Here is a 14,166-nt window from a genome sequence, read left to right on the forward strand (position 1 = left end):
GTTTCCCAGGCCTTTCAGCCTGGGCACCATGTCTCTCTGCCATGTGCTACCCACTGTGATCCTGAGGCCGCAGCTGCTGTATCCTCCCGGTTCCTTGGCAGAGGGAATGGAAGCCAACTGGGTGTTGACCATGTTCTGGACATCACACCAAGTCCAGGTCACGGAGGCGAAGTGAGCTGGGCGCTGGGAAGTGGGTCAGTTACACCACATAGTCTACAGGGCAGGTGCACCCTACAAAGGAGGAAGGGGTACTTAGCGCCCTCTTCTGACCCACACTGTCAGTCTGAGACAGATACAGATAGGGTCTCACTATGCAGCTCAGACTGGCCTGGAATGCTGATAAAACTTCAAAATTTTTACTTATGCCGGGCGGTGGTGGCGCACGCCTTTAATCCCAGCACTCTGGAGGCAGAGGCAGGCGGATCTCTATGAGTTCGAGGCCAGCCTGGTCTCCAAAGCGAGTTCCAGGAAAGGCGCAAAGCTACACAGAGAAACCCTGTCTCAAAAAACCAAAATAATAATAATAATAATTTTAACTTGTGTATATGTATGTATGTAGACTAGTGTGCACATGCTACCTCGCATATGTGGAAGTCAGAGGCAACTTTAGGGAGTCAGTTCTTTATTTGTCCCATATGGGTTCTAGAGATCGAACTCAGGTGGTCAGGCATGGCAGCAGGCACCTTTACCCACTGAGCTATGTCACTGGCATTGGCTTGGAGCTCCTGATTCTCCTACCTCCACCTCCTGAGTGCTGGAATCCCAAGCATGCAACACCATGCCCGCCTTCATTTCTCATTTTATTTTATTTTATTTTATTTTATTTTATTTTATTTTATTTTATTTTATTTTATTTTATTTTATTTTATTTTAAGTAAGCAATGGATAGAAAGCCATTTCTCTCCGATGTGGCAATGTGCTGATGTATGGCTCTCCTCAATAGGCCTTGGTGGGGGACAAGAGCACTGTCCAACTCAGATCCTCCTTTACTCCAGCCCAATGCAGTGGTCTGAGTCCTAGACTCTTGCCTAGGAGTACCAGGATGTCCTTTGATGGGAGCCATCTTGCCCCAGAGGAAGGACAGAGTTGGAGGGTGATGGTCCTGCCACCCTTGGATGGGAGGCAAGACAGCCCAGAATGCATTTTTTTACAGATTTATTTATTATGTATACAGTGGTCTACCTGCATATATGCCTGCAAGCCAGAAGAGGGCACCATATCTCATTACAGATGGTTGTGAGCCACCATGTGTGGGAATTGAACTCAGGACCTCAAGAAGAACAGTCGTTGCTCTTAACCTCTGAGGCGTCTCTCCAGCCCCAGAATGCATTTCAACGTCCTCCATTCAGACCTAAGTGATGTCCAGGGCTGCTGAGAACTGGGTGAACAGGAGGCACGCCCCTGCCCTAGCAACAGTGACCAAGGCTCTCAAACCCCCACACCAGGCCTTCCCAGAACTTTTTGGAGTGAGTCATGAGGCACTCTGGACACATGTTGGAGACAACTGGAGCAAGAACCCTGAAGCCCTTGGCTTTCTGTGTGGTCAGTTCCACCTAGCCCAGTATGCAGCAGACACTATGACAATGGCCTCTCATCTATGCTACTCCTAAATGTTATTCCAGCACTGACCACTAGAGGGAGTCATCCAGGCCTGTCTGTCAGCTATGACCTGCCTACAACAGCAGTGACAGCAATTAAAAATATCTTGCAGGGATATTTTCAGAGCCACCCCCCCACACACACACCCCCAAGATCTGGAGGATGCTTCCCTTCATCCTCACCAGCGCTGCCACGACTCCATGCACATGGACCTGTCCCAGATGGTCCTCTCTGAGGGACTCTCTCCCAGAGGTCATGGAGATTTTGTTAGGATGCTTTATTCTTCTTAATTCCTTCAAAGCAAGAGATTCAGAAAAACTAGGCATGGTGACTCGAACCTTTAATCCCAGCACTGGGAAGGCAGAGGCAGAGGTGAGTCTCTGTGAGTTCAAGGCTAAACCTGGTCTATATAGCGAGCTCTGGGAGCTCTTAACTGCCTGTAACTCCAGTTCCAGGGAATCACACACCCTTTTCTGGCCCTCGAGGGCACCAGGCACACATGTGGTACACAGATATATATGAAGACAAAACACCATACACATTTAAAAAGATAAATATTGGGGGAAACAACAAGTTGTATGTTATTCCTGTACTGGAGAAGTGAGATAGGCAAGTCCCTGGGGCTCACATGACAAGCCAGTGAGAAACTGTCAGAAGAAACAAGGTGGGCGGCCGGGCGGTGGTGGCGCACGCCTTTAATCCCAGCACTTGGGAGGCAGAGCCAGGCGGATCTCTGTGAGTTCGAGGCCAGCCTGGGCTACCAAGTGAGTTCCAGGAAAGGCGCAAAGCTGCACAGAGAAACCCTGTCTCAAAAAACCAAAAAAAGAAAAAAGAAAAAGAAAAAGAAACAAGGTGGGTAGCACCTAAGACACAATACCTCAGCTTTCCCTCTGGCCTCAACATGATCAACACACACACACACCACTGGCTGTGGTGGTACACACCTGTAATGCCAACACCTGGGAGGCTGAGGCAGGAGGGTCGTGAGTTTAACAACCTGAGCTACGTATCAAGATTTTGGAACTCGGGAATTCCCATCTCCTGAGTGCTGGGATTATGATCGGATGCCTCACCTGACCCATTTCACATGGGTTCAGTTGCTGAGTGGCTGTGGAGACCTGTGGCCATGGCTTGGCTTGCCCAGGTAAATGCTCCCTTTCATGATGGCTTTTATGGCAGAGGTGATGTGGGTTACACCCTAGTAATCTGTCCCTTGTTGCCCTGGGAAGGATCCTATAACCACCAGTGCCTGAAGATAAAGCAGGACACGCCCTTCATTCCAGCTGTCCTGGGCTGGTCCTTGGGGGAGGGAAATCCACACTCATAGGGAGGCTGGGCATCCTAGGTGGATTAAATGCCCTCCCACCCTCCTCCAGAGAGGCAGGAGATGGGAAGAACTCAGATGGCCCTGGCAAAGCTGGAAAAAGGGAGATAAACTGAGGCTAGCAACAGAGATCATTAAGCAACAAGGCTTCAGACAGGAGTGGGCTAGCACCAGCCTGACGGGAAAGAGTAGCAGATCGACCCTTATTGGTCCCCTAAACACCGCCTTTCCGGGAGCTCAGACCCCTGAAAAGAAAAACTAGATCCTTGGAGAGGCCAGACTCCAGTGTCCCCTTAGACACTGGAGCATGGCCCTCCCAGTGCTGATAGAGCAGTGGCGGCTGCCTAGGCCTTTGAGATGGATGTCACGGCAGATGGACATTCGTGCCAGGACAAGAGCAGCCTCCTGCTCTAATGACGGATGTAGTGGTTAGCCAGGACTGCCCCCTCATCTTCATGAGGGGGAAATCAATGAACGGACAGATGGAGACTGTGAGCAGGTATGGCTCCCTTGTCTAGCCACGGCTATGCCCTCAGGGACATTTCTCTGAGTCCAGTTCCCTCCCAGGAAGGTAAGGGGAGTGAGCTCCCCATCTCCAGCATTGCCTGAGGACTAGGAGGATGGCTTCTGGGGTAAGGCGGGTAGACTGGCTATGGCTGCCGGAAGAGGGGGTCTCAGTCCTGTATAGGCAAGAGAAGGAAATGTGGCAGGCCTGAAGGGGGCGGACAGAGCTTAGTTTTCAAAAGCACCTGAGCCTTTGTCCAGCTGTGTGGCCTTGGGCACATAGTCGCCATCTCTGGGCAATGTCCTCTGCTTTAAGATGACAATCACTTGGATTTTACTGTGATTTCAGGTAATGCTTCTGTCTCAGCCTCCTGCGTGGGAGCCAGCCACTACACGTATTGTATGGTAGCTTCCTGGGCATTAAAACATCCCCTCCAGGAGACTCATGGAGATAAACAAAAGGCCACATGTAAGGATTTTGTCCTTAATTACATCACCAGCCTGCAACGGAGTCCCAGCCTAAAAAGCGGGCATCCTCTCTGTGCGGCCCCCTTTTTCCGTACTCTCTTTCCTTCTGTACCCCCCCTCCATGAGGTCTCCCTCTCTCCCTCTCTCTGCCTCATCCCCCCTCCCAATAAAGCTCTAGAAAGGTAACTATGGCTTGTGATTCTTCCGTCCAGCACTCTGATCCACGGTGGCCAGCCACCAGCCACCTGCCACGAGCGAGCGCCGCCCACTTAACCAACACCACGGAGTCCAGGAAAGTGAAAACTTGGAAGACTCTTGAAGACCCCTCCCCAGTTTATACAAGGAACAGTTAACTGCTGGGTGAGGTAATGGTGGACCAGCTGAGATCTGCAGGCTGTCGAGCTGCCCACACATCTTGCAGAGAGCTCCAGGGTCGCTGCTCTCCTGAGTTGTCTCCTTTGTTGGTTGAGGTGGACTTTTCCATGATGCAACCACTTTTGAGCCATCCCTGCTCCGTGAGACACGCCCCCTGCCACATACACACACCCATACTCCCCTTAGTAACGCCACTGAAAACTGATTAGCTAAACAAGTTGGACTTTGGTGCAATCATTACTTTGGTCTATGGTAGGGCTGGCCTGGAACTTCTGTGTAGCTAAGGATGACCTTGAACTCCTGATCCTACTGCCTCTCTGTCTGAGAGCTGGAAGCATGAGTGCTAGCCATCCATCATGTTTGGCTTACATGTTGCTGGGATGGATCCCAGGGCTTCATGCTTGCTAGGCACAAACTCAACTGATGGAGCTATGTCCCCAGCCCTGTCTCAGTATCTTAGCAGCAAAGTAAGTCACTTGTTTAGGGCCACCACTTTCTCAGTGGCTGAGGTCAAAGTGCCCAGATTCACGCCTACCAAGACCTGTGACCCAACCCCTGTGAGTCAAAGAGGAGGTGGGCTAGAGGTGGTCTCAATTATGAGACTACACCCCTCCCCCTGGGTAGCTCGGCAGCAGCGTATCTGGAGTGGGTACCTGTCAGTGAGGTACATTCCCATTACCTAGGTGACACAGGAAGCCACCGCTGCTCATTATTCCACAAAGGGTCAAAGGTCTAGAGAGTCCTAGTGTAGTAGATTTCATCTAGGGGTAATTGGGGACCCTGTGGGTGGGTGATTTTTCCGAGTCAAATCTTCTCTCCACACACAAAAGATTGAAAACTGGCCTCATACACACTATGTAGCCTAGTTCTGATCCCCTTGCCTCTACCTACCAAGCTCTGGGATTACAGTGTGTGTCACACTAGGTTTATGCAGTGCTAGGAATGCCAGAGACCTGTGCATGCCAGGCAAGAACTCTACTGATGGGGCTATGTCCCCAGCCACAGTCCCTTTTCTTGAGACAGAGTCCTGCCTCGGTTTCCTGTATGCTGGGATGACAGACATGTTCCTCCAACACCCACCATTCCTAACTGGACTCTAGTCAAGCTGTCTGAGCTCTCCAGCTTGGCTCTGACTTCCGGGGTGCTGCGCTGGTCTCTGCACGGTCCAGATTGGCAGGAATCCCCCCACAGCCTTCTATGGTCTAAATGTTGGTGCCTTCCAGCTTCCAGAGCCCACATGTCGAGACCTGAACTTCTGTTTGTCCTTGTGGCGTGGCCTTGGAGTCACTAGGAATTGAAAGAGGCTGTGCTCAGTGTGATGAGCCAAACTTGTCATTACAGCAAGGGGACCTGAATTAGTTAGGGTTCTCTAGAGGAACAGAGCTTACACAATATATGTGTGTGTGTGTGTGTGTGTGTGTGTGTGTGTGTGTGTGTGTGTATGGGAGATGTTTATGTGTCCTTTATATAGGTTGCCAGCAGAAGGTGTGGTCCAGATTAAAGGTGGGTCTTCCTACCCCAAAGATCTCCACTAGAAGTGAGTATTCCAGGGCCAGGCAGTAGTGGCACATGCCTTTGATCCCAGCACTCTGGAAGCAGAGGCAGGTGGATCTCTGAGTTCAAGACCAGCCTAGTCTACAGAGTGAGTTCCAGGACAGCCAGGACTGCAGAGAGAAAACCTGCCTCGAAACCCTCCCTGAAAAAAAAAAAAAAGTGGGTCTTCCCAGTTCAAATGATTTAATTAAGGAGAAAAAAAAAATCTCTTACAGATGTGCTCATTCATTTGGGTTTTAGGTAACTCCAGATGTAGTCAAGTTGACAACCAAGAATAGTCATCATAGGATCTGAATTTGAATGTCTCAAAACAAAAGAAATGAGGTGGCTGGTGAGATGGCCCTGCCAGTTAAAGTACTCCCCATACAAGCCCAACAATCCTGGAATCCACATAAACAGCTGGAGGTGGTGGTGCACCTCTTTAGTCTCAGCATCCCTATGGAAAGATGGGAAGCAGTAGACAGGAGGGTTATCCAAAAGCTCCAGGCCAGGTAGCCTGGAGTGTGCAATGCTGCAGACAACAGCCTGGAGTATGCAATGCTGCAGACACAACAGCCTGGAGTATGCAATGCTGCAGACACAACAGCCTGGAGTATGCAATGCTACAGACACAACAGCCTGGAGTATGCAATGCTGCAGACACAACAGCCTGGAATATGCAATGCTGCAGACACAACAGCCTGGAGTATGCAATGCTGCAGACACAACAGCCTGGAGTATGCAATGCTGCAGACACAACAGAAACTGAACAGGATGGAAACCAACAACTGACTCAAGAGAGCTGTCCTCTGACCTCCACACATGTCCCATGGCACATGCATGCCTGTATGTGCACGCGCGCGCGCATGCACGCACGCACATGCATGCACGCACGCACACACTGATAATTTTTTTAAGAAGAAAAAAAAAGAGGGCTGAAAAGAGAATTCTATTGGTCCTGAATTCTATGTTTCAAACATAGGCACGGTGACTTGTGCTCGTAATCCCCAGTGCTGGGGAGGCAGGGACGGCAGACCCCTGTGGTTCACTGGCCAGTGAAAGACCCTGTTTTCCACAAACAAGATGGGAGCTAGAGAGATGGCTCAGCAGTTAAGGACAGACTTGCAGAGGACCTGAGTTTGATTTTCTAACAGCTCCAGTAGATTCTGATGCCTCTGGTCTCTGAGGGCACCTGCACACACATACACACACACACACACACACACACACACACACACACACACATAACTAAAAAAAAAAAGATGATGATGATGATGATGATGATGATGATGGTGATGATGATGGTGATGATGATGGTGATGATGATGATGATGGTGATGATGATGATGATGATGATGATGGTGATGATGATGGTGATGATGATGGTGATGATGATGATGATGATGATGGTGATGATAAAAACAACCTTTTTTCTTTTCATTTTTCAAGACAGGGTTTCTCTGTAGTCCTGGCTGTCCTGGAACTCACTCTATAGACCAGGGTGGCCTTGAACTCATAGAGATCCACCTGCCTCTGCCTCCCAAGTGCTGGGATTAAAGGCATGCACCATCACCACCCAGCAAAACAAACCTTTTTTTAAAAAGGGAGGGTAGGGCTGGAGAGATGGCTCAGTGGCTAAGAGCACTTGACTGCTCTTCCAGAGGTCCTGAGTTCAATTCACAACCATCTGTAATGGGATCAGATACCTTCTTCTGCTGTGCATGAAGACAGAGCACTCATATACATAAAATACATGAATAAATAAATCTTTTATTTAAAAAGGCAGATGAAGCCTAAAGAATAACACTGAACTCTGGCATCTACATTCCTATGCACACACAAGCACATGTACACACATGCACCTGCACACACCAACATGTGCACACATAAACACATGACAATCAAAGAATGATGTAGAGAAATGGCCCAGCAGCTAAGAGCACTTGATGCTCTCACAGAGGACCCTGGTTTGGTGCTTAGCACCTACATGGGGCCGTACAACTGTCTATAACTCCAGTTCCAGAAGATCTGATGCCCTCTTCTGGCCTTTGAGGGTACCAGGCATACATGTGGCACACAGACAGACCAAACACTCATACAGAAAATAATAGTAGGTCTTAAAAAAAAAAAAAAGAACAGAAAGGGAGCCTGAGACCTAAAGGGGGTGAGTTAAGATAGACACATTGTAGCCAGGCGGTGGTGGTGCCTGCCTTTAATCCCAGCACTGGGGAGGCAGAGGCAGGCAGATCTCTGTGATTTTCAGGCCAGCCTGATCTATAAATTGAGTTCCAGGACAGCCAGAACTAGAGAGAAATCCCATCTTGAAAAACCAATAAATAAATAAATAAACAAACAAATAAATAAATAAAATTTTTTGTGTGTTGTTTTGTTGTTTTGTTGTTTTTCGAGACAGGGTTTCTCTGTAGCTTTGGAGCCTGTCCTGGACTAGTTCTGTAGACCAGACTGGCCACGAACTCACAGAGATCCACCTGCCTCTGCCTCCCGAGTGCTGGGATTACAGGTGTGCGCAACCACTACCCGGCCCTTAAACTTTTTTTTTTTTTAATTTATTTATTTAGTATGCAAAAGAGGGCGCCAGATCTCATTACAAATGGTTGTGAGCCACCATGTGGGTGCTGGGAATTGAACTCAGGACCCCTGGAAGAGCAGCTGGTGCTCTTAACCTCTGAGCCATCTCTCCAGTCCTAAATAAATTTTTAAAAAGATTGATGCATTGTCAGGTAGGACCAAATGTCTCCCAGATCTGGCCAGTCCTTCCCCCTACTCTGGAGGGAAAGTTCCTGCCACACATTGGCTGACTTTCCTGGAGGCTCCCCAGGAGACCACTGGCCATCACCAGGATCCAGGGTTGACAAACCAGTGCACAGGAGTCTTTTGAGGTCAGGAGGTCTGGAGGTACCTCCCCTGCATGCTACCCGCGTCAATAACTCTTCCTGTCCCCGTGTTCCTCCCTGTGACCATGACGAGGACTCATTTCCTTGTGAACTGCCTGTGCTATTTTCAGACAATTGTTGAAAAGCAGGTCTCAATCCCTGGCCAGAGCGGCCTCTCTGGGCTTCCGCTCACCAGTCAGGGTTTGCTCAGTGCTGGAGGCTAGCTGCCCAACAGGTCTCAGGTGTCAAGTGCTGAAGCTGCTGGGCCATGACTGCCTGGCCCCATTTCTGGTCCTAGGGATCGAACCCAGGATTTTGCATATTCTAGGCAGGTGCTCTACCACTGAGCCACACCCCAGCCCCTCACTGGGAGATTCTAGGCAGGTGCTCTACCACTGAGCCACACTCCCAGCCCCTCACTGGGAGATTCTAGGAGCTCTACCACTGTAGCACACTCCCTAGCCTCCTCTACTTTTAAAGTCATGAAGAACTGGGAACATATTCATCATTTAAGAAATACGTTGAGCTGGGCAGTGGTTGCGCATGCCTTTGATCCCAGCACTCAGAAGGCAGAGGCAGGTGGATCTCTGCGAGTTCAAGGCCAGCCTGGTCGACAAAGCAAGTTCCAGAACAGCCAGGGCTGTTATACAGAAAAACCTTGTCTTGAAAAACAAAAACAAACAAACAAAATAAATACACTGAAAGAATGTGAACCCTAAGGCCATGACAAACACTTTTCTAACTAAGCACCTCCTATCCCAGCCCTTAGATTTTTCAGACAAAGTCCTGCTATGTAGCCCAGGCTGGCTCAGAACTCAAGATATTCCTTCCTCAGCCCCTTCAGTGCTGAGATTACAGGCATGCACTACCATGTCTGGCTCAGGCGCATGGGCTTCCTGAAGCTGCTGCTGCTGTGACTGTTGCTGGAACATTGCAGCAGGGAATTTAATTAGCCTACCTCGTTCCTTCTGTTAAAAACATTCTTCTGCAGAGGAAATCCTGGACACTTCTCTGGACTGCAGGTGGGCACCACACTGCTCTCCTGGGAACACAGACGTGTTGCTGGTTTATGGCTCTGAGACCCAGTCAGCATGAGGCTTCCTAGACAGAGAAGGTTTCTCTGTAGCTTTGGAGCCTGTCCTAGAACTCACTTTGTAGACCAGGTTGGCCTCGAACTCACAGCGATCCACCTGCCTCTGCCTCCCGAGTGCTGGGATTACAGGCGTGCATCACCACCGCCTGGAGAGAAGCTGATTCTAAACGTAGTGGGCAGAGAGGCTGGGAAGGAACAGCACATCCAGGGCCTCACTATGAAGGCTTCTCTGAGAGCTTCTTAGCAACACCCCTGAGTATCCATTTGACAGGTCAGTAAACTGAGGCCAGAGACGAAACTTGCACGTTTTTGACTGGTTTTGTGCATTGACTTAATACAAGCTGGAGTCATCAGAGAGGAAGGAGCCTCAGTTGAGGAAATGCCTTTGTGAGATCCAGCTGTAAGGCATTTTCTCAATTAGTGACCAATGGGGGAGGATCCAGCCCACTGTGAGTGGTGCCATCCCTGGGCTGGTGGTCCTGGGTTCTATAAAAAAAAAAAAAAAACAGGCTGAGCCAGGCAGTGGTGGCACATGCCTTTAATTCCAGTGCTCAGGAGGCAGTGCTCTGTGAGTTTGAGGCCAGCACCCCTCCCTGGTCCCTGTATCAGAGCTCCTGCCTCCAGGTTCCTGCCCTGCTTGAGTTCTTGTCTTGACTTCCTGTGGTGATGAACAGCTATGCGGAAGTGTAAACTGAATAAACCCTTTCCTCCCCAGCTTGCTTTTTGCTCATAGTGTTTTGTCACAGCAATAGCAGCCCTAGCTAAGACATTGCATACTACTCCACAGCCAGTAACCAATGAGCCCCACCTCAGCACCAGACAGCCTGGGCCTTGCTGCTACCTTGGATGAGCCCCCAAGAGCCAGGTCCTCTCCTGGGTAGTAGGTTAATGGTATTGGGTATAGCCATGTGGAGCTACCAGAGGGGAGGCAGCTACAGGCAGCCTCCAGGTTATTCCCACTGCTACCCTGGCGCCAGCTGTATCAGTATATGTGTGTGTGTATGTGCTGTGTATACATATATATGTATGTATGTATATACTGTATTCAGTATATACTTGCTGCCAGTGACTGCATGCCTGATTGTATGACACAGGGTTCTCTGGAGTAACAACTGAGAGAAGGAGTCGCCAGGTGGTGGCGGCGGCGGCGGCGGCGGCGGCGGCGGCGGCGGCGGCGTTGGCACACGCCTTTAATCCCAGAGCTTGGGAGGCAGAGCCAGGCAGATCTCTGTGAGTTCGAGGCCAGCCTGGTCTACAGAGCGAGATCCGGGACAGGCACCAAAACTACACAGAGAAACCCTGTCTCAAAAAAAAAAAAAAAAAAAGAATGAGTCTATGTATTTATATATCTATATGTATTTATAGATATAAAGTGATTTATTAGAGTGGCTTACAGGCTGTAGTCCAGCTCATCCAACAATAGCTATCTACCAACGGAAGGTCCAAGAATCCAGGAGTTGTTCAGTCCACAAGGCTGGATATCTCAGCTGGTCTCCTGTATATACTGGAGTCCAGGAGAAGTAGGCCCTGATGCCAGTGAAGGAATGGACTTGCCAGCAAGACAGCAAACAGGCAAAGAGCGAAAGATTCTTTCTTCCGTTTCCTTTATATAGGCTGCTGGCAGAAGCTGTGGTCCAAGTTACAGGTGGAGTTTCCCATCTCGTAAGGTCTGGATTAAGCTAGGCGGTGGTGGCACACACCTTTAATCCCAGCACTTGGGAGGCAGAGGCAGAGGTAGGCAGATCTCTGCATTCTAGCATGGTCTACACCAGAAACTCTGCCTGAAAAAAAAAAAAAGAAAGAAAGAAAGAAAGAAAGAACTGGATTGAAAGTGGCAACTTTGAATGATTTATTTAAGAAAAAAAAGTCCCTCACTGGTGTACCCAAGTTACTTGGGGTTTAGTTCATTCCAGATGTAGTCAAGTTGACAACCAAGAATAGCCATCACACTGACCCAGTGACTTGGGGACAGTAATCAAATGATTGTTTCAAGCTGGTTGTGGTGGCATGCCTGTGTCCCACCAGCCACTGGAACCTGAGAAGAACTCTAAGATTGAGGCTATGGTGTGAGATTCTATCTCAAAAACAAGTATATAGTGGCTGGAGAAATGTCTCAGAGGTTTAAGTCACAGGCGTATATAGGTGTGGGTACACATGCATGTTGGTGACAGGCAGAGATCCGTGCCTTCTCCAGTTGCTTTCCTACTTTTTTTGAGAGACATATTTATTTTATGTTATGTGCATGAATGTTTGCCTGGATGTGTGCATGTGCGTCACGTGTGTGCCTGGTGCCTGCAGAAGTCAGAAGAGGGCATCAGATCCCTTAGAGCTGGATTTACATAAGATTGTAAGCTGCCATGTGGGTGCTGAGAATTGAACCCAGGTCCTCTGCAAGAGTAGCCAGTGCTCTTAACCACTGAGCCATCTCTCCAGCCCCAGAAGACAGTTCTCTCCTCCTACTAGGTGGGTCCTGGGATTGAACTTGGGTCACTCTTAGTGACCAGCACCTTTATCCACCAAGTCATCTCTCTAGCCCCTCCGTCTTGTCTCATTGGTTGGCCTGGAACTCGCTGTGTAAACCAGGCTGGCTTCAGACTCAGAGATCAGCCTGCCTGTGTCTCTGCCTTCTGAAAGCTGGGGTTAAAGACATGCTCCACCATACCCAGATCCACCATAAAAGCTCTTGGGTTAGCTTTTACTCAGGTTCTGGGGATCTGAATTCAGGTCCTCAGGCTTGCCCTGTAGGTATTTTAGTGGCTGAGCCATGTCCTCAGTCCCAAAGTTTACCTTTAAACAGAGGACCAGGCTAAGCAGTCCAATTCAAGACATGGTTACTGCCCATCACTAATCCAACATTTTCTCAGGTCCAGTTTCTTCTGCAATGTGGCCAGATAAATTGTCAGAACTGTGTGAAATCTACTTCTTGGGAGACAAGAGCCTCCTCTAGCTGGTACTAGGTCTCAGATTTTTCCTTCTCCTAGCATGAAATTCCTGGGAGAACTCCAACTTCTTGGGGAGAGGGAGCTGGCTCTCCAGCAAGGAAGGGGAGACTGTATGACTGGTTAGGGATCATCAGTGGTCCTGATGGAGGAGGTTAGCTTCCCTTTTGATGGATGAAGACCAGGCTCTCAGCTGAGAAGGTAAGTCTGGACTTCCTGAATTCTTTCCTCATCCTCAGGTGTTCCCACTTCCCATGTCCCCGAATGGATGCTAGGGAAGGCCTGACATCTGCTTTTTACATGCCAGAGCCTCCTAGGTGGCCCTGTTAGGAGGACATCTGGCAGGGCCTATCTTGGCATGCCATATGGAACCACACATGGTACAGAGTTCCAGCAGGGATGGGAGAGAAGGAAGGCTTTGCAGGCGTTGAAGCTGGTACCACAGAGAGGGAGAGTAATTGTGAGTAAAGCAGGCTGAGCTAAGCTGGAGACACTAGGCCTATGGCAGGAGCCCTGGAGACCCGGGGACACTGTCCACTGCCAGGCCCAGCAGTAGGGGGCCCAGACTGGCAGACGGGGACAGCTGCTTCCTGCCACTGGGACAGTTAGACCGCAGCAGCTGCAGGCCTTCTCCGTGTTGTTTCCCAGCGCCCTTACCTAGGTTCTGGGGCCTCTCTATCCAACCTTCCCCAAGTAAGTCCTCAGCAGGACTCAGAGGCTGAGCTGGGCCACACTGTCACTGGGGTCTAGTAGAGTAAACAAACTTTTCTTTTTTGTGTGTGGTTTGTTTGTTTTTGTTTTGAGTCAGGGTCTCTCTCTATGGCCCCAGCTGTCCTGGAACTCAATGTGTAGACCAGGCTGGTCTCGAACTCACCTGCCTCTGCTTCCTGAGTGCTGGGAATAAAGGCTCGCGCCGCCACACTGGCTCATCTTTTTTTTTTTTTTTTTATCTAAACTTTATTTATTGTTATTGTGGGTATGTGTGTGCATGGTGTGTTTGTGTGGGCATGCATGCCATGACATACATGTAGAGGTCAGAGGGTAACTTTGTGTGTGTCTGGGGATTAAACTCGAGCCACCAGGCTTGCTGACCTTTGGTTATTATTGCAGCCCTGGGGGGACAGTAAGAAAGACCCCAAACTGTGGCCATTGGCAGGTGTCAGGAGGCATGTTCCTAGGGGCATGCTCAGTGCCAAGGTGTTCACACACACCCTTCACATTGCCCACAAACATTTACTATACAGCTCTGGGCCTGTTGGCATCAAGGAGGCTGGCCATCACAGGAACAGCTTAGTAAGGGTGCCTGGTCTTAGGCTCCCAATTCTAATTCTACTGCCTTGGAATATCCATCCGTCCACCCACCCACCCATCCATCCATCCATCCACCCACCCACCCACCCACCCACCCACCCATCCATCCACCCACCCACCCACCCA

The sequence above is a fragment of the Onychomys torridus genome, chromosome 22 (genome assembly GCF_903995425.1).
Source record: "Onychomys torridus chromosome 22, mOncTor1.1, whole genome shotgun sequence".
Lineage (NCBI taxonomy): Eukaryota > Metazoa > Chordata > Mammalia > Rodentia > Cricetidae > Onychomys > Onychomys torridus.